The sequence below is a fragment of the Schistocerca cancellata genome, chromosome 4 (assembly GCF_023864275.1).
Source record: "Schistocerca cancellata isolate TAMUIC-IGC-003103 chromosome 4, iqSchCanc2.1, whole genome shotgun sequence".
NCBI classification, from domain to species: Eukaryota; Metazoa; Arthropoda; class Insecta; order Orthoptera; family Acrididae; genus Schistocerca; species Schistocerca cancellata.
The window spans coordinates 255137279-255151467 of record NC_064629.1 but is presented as its reverse complement, the minus strand read 5'-3'; positions in this window follow the sequence as shown (position 1 = coordinate 255151467).

Below are 14189 nucleotides of genomic sequence, written 5' to 3'. Positions count from 1 at the left end.
TGTACAATACTCTGTATTTACGTTTATTAGTGTCTTTTAGACTCGATACATTGAAGATAGCAGTTTTTATACGTTTTGTTAGGTAAAGTGATACTGTCAGTGAGTCCTAAACTCACCTGTGTATGTTTGACTAGCGCAACAGCGTTAACAGTTAAGCAAACATAAAATCCATCTTCGCGTATAGTTAAGGCTAACCGGCCATTGACCTTCTTCTTCTGTGCGGATGCACACGTATTGCCCGAACTCTTACGGGACTCGGTAACATTGTCTGCCGCGAGTAGTGATTGTAATGGGCAGGGGCGCTACGAATGTAGCCTGTGGACCTTAAGTTGGGAATGTGGGTCTCACGGGGAGCGTGCAAGGGATAAGTCCCTGCAGTCGCGCTATCCTCTGTGCCCTCGGTAGCTCAGATGGACAGTTCCGCTTGGGACGAGCTGGCGATAGAGTGCCGGTACATCTCAGTAGTTGTCGCGCCGCAAGTCGTATTTGCAGCAATTCTTGGATTGTGACTTGTGATATACTCAGTGCATCCTCCGTACCGTCGTCCAACCGCTTGTTAATTAACTTACAGTGGTCTCGGCCGCTCATATAGTGCAGCTATGGGTCCCATTGTACCTCTTAAGAACACCCTGTGTTTCGAACTTGAGGAATCTTCAAGGAATTTTCAACCGAGTTCTCTCGAAATCTATGACTGGATCGTAGATATTACTGGAATAACGTCGGACCAGGTCCACACATTATATTATTACATGGCAGCATACTGTTTCTTTGTGAAGTTTTTGCATCCGTTACCAATGGAGAAAATTTTGGTGACTACTGGTGGGAAGGCAGAGTTTCGACACCGTGATCCATCGGTGAGTACAGTTTCAATCACTAACGCTGACGTCGAATATAAACACGTGAGAGTGTTCAATTTGTCACCTGAGGTGGAAAATTGTTTTCTTAGAGACGTTCTTGCAAAATACGGTGACGTCCGGCAGATTAGAAGCGAAAAATGGTCGAGCCCAAACAAACTGCAGTGTTACAGTGGGGTTTCGTTCCGTTGATATGGCCATTAAAGTAAATATTCCATCGCATATAATTGTTTCCGGTTATAAGGCTCATGTTATTTACAATGGACAAGTAGGCACTTGCTTTATCTGCAACGAGAGTGGCCATTTACGCAGTGATTGTCCAAGGCGCGTTTTTCTACATAGAAACACTCTGCAATAACGACAGCTATTAACATTGGCTGATGTCCTAACTCAAAACCAGACGCATTCTGTGATTGAATCGAAACCCAGTATATCTGTGTCGGAGAACAACGATTTCAGTACAGCAAACTTCCCACCCTTACCTCAGAAAAATATGGCCAATCACCCCTTAGTGGCCAGCGTTGCATTACCTGTCAGTAACAAACGACGCCGTACTAGTGACTGTAGTGGCTCCGGTGACCAGGTAGTAAAAGTCAGATCGATGACACGGAGACACGCCCCGCCACCCCTACCTCCCCCCACCACCACAAGAAACACATGTGTCCAACAGCGCTGGCCATGGTGGCCGATCGGTTGTAGGCGCTTCAGTCTGGCACCGCGCGATTGCTACGGTCGCAGGTTCGAATCCTGCCTCGGGCATGGATGGTTCAAAATGGCTCTGAGCACTATGGGACTTAACTTCTGAGGTCATCAGTCCCCTAGAACTTAGAACTACTTAAACCTAACTAACCTAAGGACATCACACACATCCATGCCCGAGGCAGGATTCGAACCTGCGACCGTACCGGTCGCGCGGTTCCAGACTGTAGCGCCTAGAACCGCTCAGCCGGGCATGGATGGGTGTGATGTCCTTAGGTTAGTTAGGTTTAAGTGATTCTAAGTTCTAGGGGACTTATGACCTCAGCTGTTGAGTCCCATAGTGCTCAGAGCCATTTTGTTTGTCCGACACCTCGGAATTGCACAGCCAACTTCAAATTGCACCTCCAGCCGCTGCCACTGTCAATACGAGTGCAGTCGAGTGTTTACAGAAATACGTTGCGACGCCGCTTTTCGGTTCGCCACAGGTGGTCAACACACACGAGGTGGACGCCGGTCAGCTGATAATCGTCCACAAATAGGACGAAGCACGTGGTGTGGAGCATAACATAAACACCAGCCAACTCCGATATGCTTCCAAACAACGAGAGGAACCGGAACACTGTTTATTAACAACCAGAGCGGATCCAACCAAGCACATTGAGCCTACTGACGACACGTCTTCGGATTTGCCGTCACCAGTTTCGAAGCAAGGAGATCTACTAACTGATTGCAGCCATGACTCACCAACTCCGCCTTCCTCTATGACACTCCGGACATCAGTACGACGAAAAAAAAAAGTTCAAACCAACTGACTCCGTGGCTAGAAATACGTCAAGAAGTGAAGACCGCACAGAAACTGGTACAGCAACTGCAGATGTAGTCTCGAAGTCTGACAATGAGATGGACTGAGCTTTCAACGCTTCCCAGCACCCGCCCACCTCTGATGATCATGAATCAAGCTTATAAATTTCTGTCTCTGAACATTAAGAGAGTTAGGACAGATTTAAAATTAGCAATGCTACGGCAGTTTATCTATGAGTCCGAATCAGATATCGTTCTGTTACAGGAAGTGTCTCTCTTAAGTTTTCATGTTTCGGATTTTGCAACAATCGTTAACACCGCGAAGATCGAGAGTACGGGTACTGCCATTCTCTCACGAGATGGAATCCCCGAGAGCAGTATCGAACTTTTGGAATCCGGTAGATGCATAGCTTGCCAAATTTTTGACGTTACCGTCATCAATATACAGGGTGAGTCACCTTACATTACCGCTGGATATATTTCGTAAACCATATTAGATACTGACGAATCGATTCCACAGACCGAACGTGAGGAGAGGGGTTAGTGTAACTGGTTAATACAAACCATACAAAAATGCACGGAAGTATGTTTTTAACACAAACCTACGTTTTTTTTAAATGGAACCACGTTAGTTTTGTTAGCACATCTGAACATATAAACAAATACGTAATCAGTGCCGTTTGTTGCATTGTAAAATGTTAATTACATCCGGAGATATTGTAACCTTAAGTTGACGCTTGAGTACCACTCCTCCGCTGTTCGATCGTGTTTATCGGAGAGCACCGAATTACGTAGGGATCCAAAGGGAACGGTGATGGACCTTAGGTACAGAAGAGACTGGAACAGCACATTACGTCCACATGATAACACCATTTTATTGGTCTTTTTCACTGACGCACATGTACATTACCATGAGGGGTGAGGTACACGTACACACGTGGTTTCCGTTTTCAATTACGGAGTGGAATAGAGTGTGTCCCGACATGTCAGGCCAATAGATGTTAATGTGGTGGCCATTATTTGCTGCACACAATTGCAATCTCTGGCGTAATGAATGTCGTACACGCCGTAGTACATCTGGTGTAATGTCGCCGCAGGCTGCCACAATACGTTGTTTCATATCCTCTGGGGTTGTAGGCAGATCACGGTACACATTCTCCTTTAACGTACCCCACAGAAAGAAGTCCAGAGGTGTAAGATCAGGAGAACGGGATGGCCAATTTATGCGTCCTCCACGTCCTATGAAACGCCCGTCTAACATCCTGTCAAGGGTCAGCCTAGTGTTAATTGCGGAATGTGCAGGTGCACTATCATGCTGATACCACACACGTCGACGCGTTTCCAGTGGGACATTTTCGAGCAACGTTGGTAGATCATTCTGTACAAACGCGATGTATGTTGCAGCTGTTTGGGCCCCTGCAATGAAGTGAGGACCAATGAGGTGGTCGCCAATGATTCCGCGCCATACATTTACAGTCCACGGTCGCTGTCGCTCTACCTGTGTGAGCCAGCGAGGATTGTCCACGGACCAGTAATGCATGTTCCGTAGATTCACTGTCCCGTGGTTTGTGAAACCCGCTTCATCGGTAAACAGGTAGAACTGCAACGCATTCTCTGTTAATGCTCATTGACAGAATTGCACTCGATGATTAACGTCATCATCATGTAATTGCTGATGTAGCGACACATGAAACAGGTGAAAGCGGTGACGATGCAGTATGCGCATGACACTACTTTGACTCAGTCCACCGGCTCTCGCAAAGTCCCGTGTACTCATGTGTGGGTTCATGGCAACAGCAACTAACACACCAACTGCTCCCGGTTCTCCTGTGACGTGCCTGTTACGGACCCGTTTGCGTGCTACGACCATACCTGTTGCATACAGTTGGCGGTAGATGTTTTGCAATGTGCGGCACGTTGGATGCTCTCTGTCCGGGTACCGTTCTGCATACACCCTGCAGGCTTCAGCTGCATTTCCTCGACACTCGCCATAGATGAGTATCATCTCCGCCTTTTCAGAGTTCGAATACACCATGGTCACAGTTCCTACAACACTACACTATCACAGACGTCAGGTAACACGGTGTACTTCAGTTGGTCTGCGTGCGGAGACGAATGCAGAATAACAATAGCAGCAAGCGCTACATGCGGACACTGCGACAGCTAGACCAAACCACAACAGTGCACTACAGCCACACTCGTAAACACGGTCGTCATCGTAAACATGTCCCTGCAGATGCTGCTCGCCGACCGTGGCCCGTGTTTGTTACAAAATGCAACTGAACGTCGGAGGTTTCAAGCGTCAACTTTAGTTTACAATATCTCCGGATGTAATTAACATTTTACAATGCAACAAACGGCACTGATTACGTATTTGTTTATAGGTTCAGATGTGCTAACAAAACTAACGTGGTTCCATTTGAAGAAAACGTAGGTTAGTGTTAAAAAACATACTTCCGTGCATTTTTGTATGGTTTGTATTAAACAATTACACTAGCCCCTCTCCTCACGTTCGGTCTGTGGAATCGGTTCGTCAGTATTTGATGTGGTTTACGAAATATATCCAGCGGTAACGTTAGGTGACTCACCCTGTATATGCTCTGTCTGGAACGACTCTCAATCGGAAAGAGCTACATTCTTTATACGGGACGTCATCTATTTGTTACGGCGCAACCCATCCCAGTTGATAATTAGTGTGATCAACAAGAAAGATCAGTCGCCAAATTTTAATTATTGTCAGGAACTACGTGATCTGGTGCGTCACATGCAGCTGAAGGATGCGTGCGAACTAAAATATCCTACCCTAGTAAAATACACGTACTTGACTTCCACCGCATGATTTAGCCGTCTGGACCGTTTGTACATCTCTGAGAACTTTTGCCGACATGTTCTGGACGCCAATGTCATTCCGGCTAGCCGGCCGATGTGGCCGAGAGGTTCTAGGCGCTTCAGTGTGGAACCACGCGACCGCTAAGGTCGCAGGTTCGAATCCTGCCTCGGGCATGGATGTGTGTGACGTCCTTAGGTTAGTTAGGTTTAAATAGTTCTAAGTTCTAGGGGACTGATAACCTCAGATGTTAAGTCCCATAGTGCTCAAAGCCATTTGAACCATTCCGGCTGGTTTCTCGGACCGCTGCGCCCTCTGTGTCACGATCAGTCTGGCCAAACAGCATACTCACTGGCAGAGGAATGCGTCGAGTCTCAATATTTCTCTTCTCGCAGATGACGCGCACCAAGATGTCATCTCAACGGCATGGGCGGAGTGTCTAAAGCAATGTTGCAGATATGCGAGCAAGATTGCCTGGTGGAATGTTGTTGTCAAACGGATAATGAGATTATCATTAAAAAACTACGGGTGGCAACGGGCGCAAGATATCAAGCGCACAATTGATTTTTACCAGACTGTTCAGCGAGAGTTGTATGCAAATGTGTCACCAACCAACACGTAGCTGGCGAACATCAAAAAAATAAAGGCGAAGCTTATAGGTATCAAGCGACAGCAGCTTGAAAGACTGAAGATTAGCTCTAAAGCAAAAGCGCTTAAAGCGGACAAACTTGCGTCGCTGTATCACCTCATGAAACATCGTGCACGTCATAAGCGTGCTTTTATCGAGGAACTGGAAACAGATGATGGAATCTGTTTGACCCGACAGGGAGATATTCTTACTGCAGTTTACCGGTACTTCGGTACTTCACGTATCTGTACTCGAGGAACGACACTAATTGCGATGACGTCGACGAGTTCGCGGGTACTCTGCCCCTGGTAGTTACGCATGCGGAGAACTCGGCGGTCGTATAAGATTTTGCTCCAGACGAGGTCCTTGACCTGATTTCTGGCTCCCCATTGAATAAATTCCCTGGCTCTGACGGATTGCCAAAGGAATTTTATGTGTGTTTCTGGCCCATAATCAGACAAGCTTTTACCAATGTTATCAATGAACTGATGCGAGGGAGTGAAGTGCCAGCTGAAATGAAGAAAGGTCGGATTGTCTTGATACCAAAAAGCAAACACTGGAAAACCCTAGATAACTACCGACTAATTACCTTACTCAATTTTGATTACTAAACTTTCGCCAGAGCACTAAACCGCAGGTTGTCACCATTAAAGAAGCAAGTGATTAAAAACCATCAATCACGTTTACCTATTTGCACTATTATGACGCCCCTATCGGAATACAGAGATGTTCTAGCCATAGCGTCAGTCACTAACGTGAATCTCGCATTGCAGTTTATCAAATTTTGCAAGGCATTTGATCACGTTCACCATGATTACCTCCAACAGCTACTGCAGCAGTGTGGTTTTGATACACGGGTTATTAATGTTGTGGAACAGTTCGTAACTGTACTAACAACCACAGTTAGCGTCAATGGACAACTTACTCAACCCATTGAGGTCCGCAGAGGAGTGCCCCATGGGAGCCCTCTATGCATGATGTTATTTATTTTATCGCTCGATCCACTCTTACGCTCCATTCATGACAAACGTGTAGGCCCGTCGATAGCCGGGACGTCCTTTGTAGTCCGTGCTTACGCCAACGACGTCGGAGTGCTACTGCCCAAAGCCGACGAAGTATCAAACCTCAAAACCAAACTTTACGAGTACTGTTGTGTTTCAAGTGCAAATATCAACGCTGATAAATGCGAATTTGTCAACCATCGGGGATTAGATGCAGTTATTGTCCCTTGGGCGAAACGTGTTGACTACCACAAAACTCTGGAGATGATTATCGACAAATGAATGCAAAAATTTGGAAGCAGTCACAAGTAAAATGCAAGGAGTCATCTATGAAAACAATTGGTGATACATTGACATTATCCAACGAAAACGACTCCTCCGTAGTTATATATTCAGTAAAGCGTACTGTACGGCGCCAATTTTTACGTCCCCAAAATGCAAGCCAAACGAGTAATGCAATTCTCTAACAGGTTTGTATGGAAAGGGCATCTGTTCAAAGTGAAATACACCATGCTGACGTCTTCCAGACAGGCCGGCGGACTCAATATGCCTGACATTAACCGGCAGTGTACGGCGTTATATATTAAACGGATCACCTACCTGTTGGACAAGGAACCTTTTAGCGTAACATGTTAGCTTTTACGAACATTACAACCTAACGATTTGCACCCACCCACTGATGTCTGTAAAATCAATTGCAAACTACGCCATGTCAAACAGTTTTTCCTTGAAGTTAGCTACATAGATGGGAACTATCTCAACCTTACTTTACCGACGGCGCACATGTCAGTAACCAGATGGACGGACAGCACCAACGGTCCGGATTCCCATTGAACTTCAATACCCGAGTGTTCATTGTAAAGCAGTTTGGGACAACATAAGTTTACCCGTCCACACTTCTGAGGTGGTATCCACGTGGTATAAAGTGATCAACAATGTTCTCCCCACTAATGAAAGGTTGCATGACACGGTTTAAGTGACAGTGATAAATGCGTCCGTTGGGATCAGGTCGACACCTTACGCCATCGCTTTACTTACAGTGTACCTCTCGTTAACTGGAAATGGGTGCAGCAAAGACTGGGCCTGATAACCCGCAGTTCCCCTGACAGCCACTGCACCGACATCCTGCTCTGGTAGGACATGGAACATTTTCCCGCTACCAAGGACAACAAAGTGATGTGGCTGCTAGGGCAGTATGTGACATATTCCATTAACCACAATAGTGAAGATAATCTCACTAGCTTTGAGACCTACATGGGAACAGCATATTGGCAAATGAAACGTTACCCAAATGTCAGGAAACTGTTTGGTAATATGCTCGATATAATTTTTGAGAAACAAGGGGTAGGGCAATTCTACTCGCCGATACGTTTAACGAGTATGCCGTCGGTACATAAATACAACCGTGGTGGAAGATTGACACAATTCAAGATACGATTACTCAGTAAACGGATCACTTATGTACTAGTATTGGCTTTCTACAACAACATTTGACTCCTAGTCAATTTACTGGATTGATAGAACCGGGTCGCCGACACTTCCACAACAACAGCAAGACGGTTTTACTCAGCTTTGGCAACGTTCATTGCTAGATGTGCTACAAATATAGTTGTCGTGATTGCATCCTTGCGAAACGATGCTTCGTCAACGGAATTGCAGTGTAACAGCTTGCGCTTGTGGGCACCGGAGGCCAAGGAAGCCGGAGAGCAGGTAGCAGAAGTGGTGCGGCCCTGCTGCAACACATCCACGATGCACTTGCAGTCATTACACAACGCCACCTAGACATGTGACGACTTACTTCAGCTGACAGTTCACAGTGCTCGGTGGCTTGTGACGACTGTGTCAGATTGTTGGTTACAATATTTGTCTATGTAATTGTTTATTACAGTTTTTCAATAAAAAAAGTTGGTATAGCAATTACTTGTGAAAGACAAAAGAAAGAAGGGAAAAAAAGGCTAGAGCATGTGCCATGTAAGAAGGAGATCTCGGGTTCGAGTCCCGATCGGGGCACATATTTTTAACTGTCCCCGTTGATGTATATCAGCGCCTGTCGGCAAAGTAGAGTCTTGATTTAATTATCATTTCATTCAGTTTCGCACTGTCGCTTGTTCCAAAAAGTGCGCTCTTACGGTCTATCCGATGACATATGCGGTTGGATAGAAAGTTTTCTAACAGACAAAGAGCAGTATGTTGTCCTGAATAGGGAGACTTCAACAGAAACAAGCGTAACATCAGGTGTGCCCCAGGGCAGCGCAATAGGTCCGCTGCTTTTTACGATGCACATAAAGGATCTGGTTGACGGTATTGACAGCGGCATTAGACTGTTTTCCGATGAAGCTGTAGTCTACAGGAAAGTAGTATCACACGGAAGTTGTGAACAAATCAACGAGAATTTTTAGAAAATAAATGCGTATTGTAACAAGTGGCAGTTATCTCTCAATATTAGTAAGTGTAACCTACTGCGTATAATAAAGCGAAAATCCCCATTAATGTACGAGTTCAAAGTAAATACTCAGTCTTTGGAAGCTGTATCATCCGTCAAGTATATTGGTGTTACTATTGGAAATGATCTCAAATGGAACGATCAGATTACACAAGTAACGGGTAAGGAGAACTCTAGATTGCGGTTTATTGGTAGAATCCAGAAGCGATACAGCCCTTCAACAAAGGAAATTGCTTACAATACTTTAGTTCGTCCAGTCATAGAGTATCGTTCGTCTGTATGGGACCGTTACCAGTTGGGTCTGATTCAAGCGATTGAGAAGGTCCAAAGAAGAGCGGCAAGATTCGCGACTGGGACATTTAGCCATCGCAAGAGCGTTACAAATCTCATAGAAAGTTTGAAGTGGGACACAATTGCAGATAGACGACGCGCTAAACGGAAGGGGCTGCTCACTAAATTCCAAAATCCGATCTTCACCGAGGATGTAGAGCATATATTATTCGCACCAACTTTCAAATCGCGCAATGCTCACCATTGAAAGATAAGGGAAATTGGAGCTCGAACTGAGGCGTTCAGACAGTCGTTTTACCCTCGCGCGATCCGCGAGTGTAACAACGGGCAGATTGGGGGGGGGGGGGGGAGGGGGAGGAGGGAATATGAGTTTGGCGCGAATAGTACCCTCCGCCACACACCGCTTGGTGGCTAGCGGAGTAAATATGGAGATGTAGATGTAGATGAAAAAATAAATCAAATGTAAGTAAAACAAATAATTAGGATAACAATGAACATTTACATGTTTTAATTACGTATGTTGACAATAGTCAGACAACATATTTTGTACAATTGATTTTGCCGGCCAAAGTGGCCAAGCGGTTCTAGGCGCTACAGTCTGGTACCGCGCGACCGCTACGGCCGCAGGTTCGAATCCTTCCTCGGGCAAGGATGTGTGTGATGTCCTTAGGTTAGTTAGGTTTAAGTCGTTCTAAGTTCTGGGGGCCTGATGACCTCAGATGTTAAGTTCCATAGTGCTCAGAGCCATTTGAACCATTTAATGTCTGCCATGACATTTGTGGTCGCCACCACTAACGGCTATAATGAACTTCAGTTGTTTCTATAAAATTTAAGTTGTGTTTGAAACCCTAGTAGTAACTGAAGATAAACTGGTTAGTAGGATCTTTGTACAAATGCCACATGTGAAATTGCAGAAACTACGACACAGTTTTATGCGCCATTGTAGAGCAGGCAGTTAAATTTTTGCTCATTGAACCTCTGACACGAGATGAAGTTGTTGCTGTTGGGTGTAAGATCTATTTGGCAATAAGAAAACCGAAATACTGAATTCTGCTTGTTATTTTACTATGTAAAAGTTTTCACTTTTATATAAAATACTATTTATATAACTTTGAGCCTAAAAATTGGGTACATTGTGTAATTCTGTTCTTTAATGCTAACTGAAATATCAGGATGAAATTTTTACAGTTTAATCGAAGAAACTGATGAGTTAGAATACCATAACATATGATTCACTTTGATGAAATTGTCGTAACATCCAATTGGGATTGACACGACTGACGCTGTTGAAACCCATCTTTTTATAATCCACAATTCCCATCGATTTACGTATATTTGGTGATCCCAGTTTGTCCAGGGGTGCAAGCCCACGGCTTCATTAAATATCTCCGCTTGTGTTATGGTAGGCATAGCAAGGAAAGGTACTAAAAGTTTTGTGCAGGAACTTAGATTGACTTAAGTACAAATGCGGCAGCCATAAGTATTGCCACCATACACTCATTCAAATGAGAACATAATTTTGGCTCGAGAATCTGTCAAACTCAGCTTTTAGGTGTCAGATCCACCACTGCCTGCCTTGATAGGACTTAGTCTGTCACGTCGTTGTTATGATGTACCACAGCCATACATAATAGTTAAATGTGTTTGAAAATGAGTGGTTTTTTATATAAATTCAAAGTGTAGCGGGTCGGGATTTAGTGACACTAGACATTGATCGCCAGTGACAGAGGGGAGCATAGGGAGGGGGAGGTATCAGTGAAACATTGGTGGTTCCACTAACAGTCGTTCATTGAGTCATATGGCTCTTTCAACTAACTGAGTAATACAACGTGTTTTAGCTCGCTAATTTCCTCGCGGCTGCGGAGCGGGGGAGTCGTGTCGTGGAGATTGAAGTGACCGCTGCTGATCGGCGACGGATCGTGTTGCAACAGCAAGCCAGGCGTCGCATTCTTCCCTCAGTACCGTGACCCACTGCGACGGCGGCGTGGTCATCTCCATGTGAATTCGTTTGTTCCGTTATTTGGAAGGGGCTACGGCATGGCACGGAGTGATTCGTACCGGAATCGAAACAGTAACACACAGGTTCGGCGTCTTCTGGCGGAGTTCATCAGCCTCTATGTTCGTATGTGACCATCTGGTGAGACCGCAATCCCTTCGTCCTCACCATCCACCTGGGTAAGTATTACACGAATTCCTTTCTGGTAACTTTTGGGATGGCATCTTCTATGTTGACCTAAAGGCGCGATACTGACCATCGGTCCGTCCGCCCAGGCGATGTTTCTTCGTGTCTTCTTTCTCCCCTCGAAGAACCTAATCAAAGGACCACATCATGCCCGTATGTCGAAGGTATTTATTCGGTGTTTTTGCAATCTCACGAAGTTTCTAGGGTGGCGATTGACTCTTCGATCTTTGTTCTATGCTTCTCACGCTGGGAGAAAGGTAACCAATGTCGACACACGTGACGGTTTTCCCCTGTCTTACCTCTATGCTGGCGCGGTCGGGCAGTGTCTTGTCGTCCGCCTCCACGTCGCCCAATACGTCACGCCTGTGAGTTCAATATGCTTACAGTTCCTGGAGCATTGACCACTGATGTGCGAACTGCGCTGGTCATTGTCCTCTTTGACAGCATTGCCCGTCTGCTTGGTCTTTGATCTGCCGAAGTGCTTACTGCTGCTGCGCAGACTCCTCTGGTCATGGGACTTCTCACGTTGGGCAGAAACGTGACACATGTCACATACGTTCCGGCTTTTCTTGTTCAACTGCTTGCCGCTTCCGAATATTGTGGCTTAACGTGACAAAGTATTTAAAATGTGTTCACTTAACTTATAATAACTCTTCAGGTGTTTTTTTTTATTTGAACAACCAGAAATAACTCATAATTATCACAGATAATTTATATACACCTTAGAAGAGTGAGCTGAATTCCTACTTTTGGGAGGTAATAAAAGTAGGAGTCCTTTCGGATCCTGGGTTCCGATCCTACTATGTCGGTATGATGGGTCATGGAGTGTGGGGGAACATACAGGTCGGCACGCTGGGTGCTAATGATAAAACATTAACTGAACAAGAATTAATTTCATAAAAATTTACAATAGCGCATTCGTGTCTGTGTTAACACCCAGGCCAGCAGCAGTGCAGCGCATGGCCTCCGAAATTGCCGATGTTGTCTCAGCAGTTTTTGGCAGACGTCTCCACGCGTCATCCGGTTCACGTAACCACAGTTTCGGGCGGGCGGCAAAGTGCACTGGCGTTTGGCTTAGCCCATAAAACAGGCCTCGCTGCCCAGGATGGAGACTGCGTTTTTACCAGAGTGCTCTCGCAGACGTCAAAGGCGTGCACTCGCCTAATTTCTCCGCAACTCTGCGTGGTGCAGAGATGAGCAACAGCATAGCTCTCCCACCAAGGTAGGTCCGGGAAGTACATGACTGATTACAGGTATAATTGGAGGGCAGCAGCATTTAACGTGCCTGAGAAGGATGGACAGTGCACCAAACACTATCAGTTCGGCTCAGGAAGTCGCAGATAAAAGTCTCCTAGGTTTTTCGTCAGTGGTTACCAGATCTCCGGTTCACAGTTACTGCGTAAGCAGACCAGACAGGTAGCAGTCCCGAAGGCGGAAGTCATCTAGGCAAATGGTAGGACCGTCAAACGCTCAGCCTCGTACCTAGTGTACTGTGACGTAAGAATGGAAGCAAACACTTAGAATCCTGAGCATTTATTACTGCTCGTCTTAGGGAAAAATTTGTGTAACGATCGACAAACATCAAAAAAAGTAAAATAATGTGAATAGAATGTGGTTGAAATAAATCAGGCGATGCTAACGGAGTTTAATTTGGAACTGAGGCATTACAGGTAGTAAATAGTTTCCGGTATTTTGGCAGTAAAATAACTAACAATGGCTGTAATATAGAGGACAGCATTCTGTAGGAGCATGACGTGCAGTGACCGACATGCGCTATAGAGGGGTGGAAGAGCTATTCATCGAGCGGTCAGTACGGTGCTTGGCTCTTACACCTGGGCATTTCGGGTTCAATGGGTTTGCAAGGTCTGTAGGCGTCCGTCGGAGGTCCGTTCGGTGGCTGCAGCAAAACGACAGCTTACATGTAAGGTCTTTATTGTTCCAACAAGACTGAACTGCTGCAGGTGTATTTCCTCGTCCAGTGGCGCACCATGTCCTCGATCCACCACCACAGCTTCGAGGAACTACTGAGTCATATAACATAATGGAATTTCATTGTTACGGAAAACGTATCACTAGATCTTCACACTTTATCACTTCCATAATATATTTCATTATGAATTACAAAACCTGAATCACAGCCAGCCGTTGTGGCCGAGTGGTTCTAGGCTCTTCAGTCCGGAACCGCACTGTTGCTACGGTCGCAGGTTCGAATCCTGCCTCGGGCATGGATGTGTGTCCTGTCCTTAGGTTAGTTAGGCTTAAGTAGTTCTAAGTCTAGGGGACTGATGACCTCAGATGTTAAGTACCATAGTGCTTAGATCCATTTGAACCATTTGAACCTCAATCACAACCAATTTGTTTCATTTTACCATTGTCACAATAAACTTATTTCAATTTATTATTCACCTGGTCAATCTTAATAGATAACCTCATTAATTACAATTATTCTCATATACGTCAGTT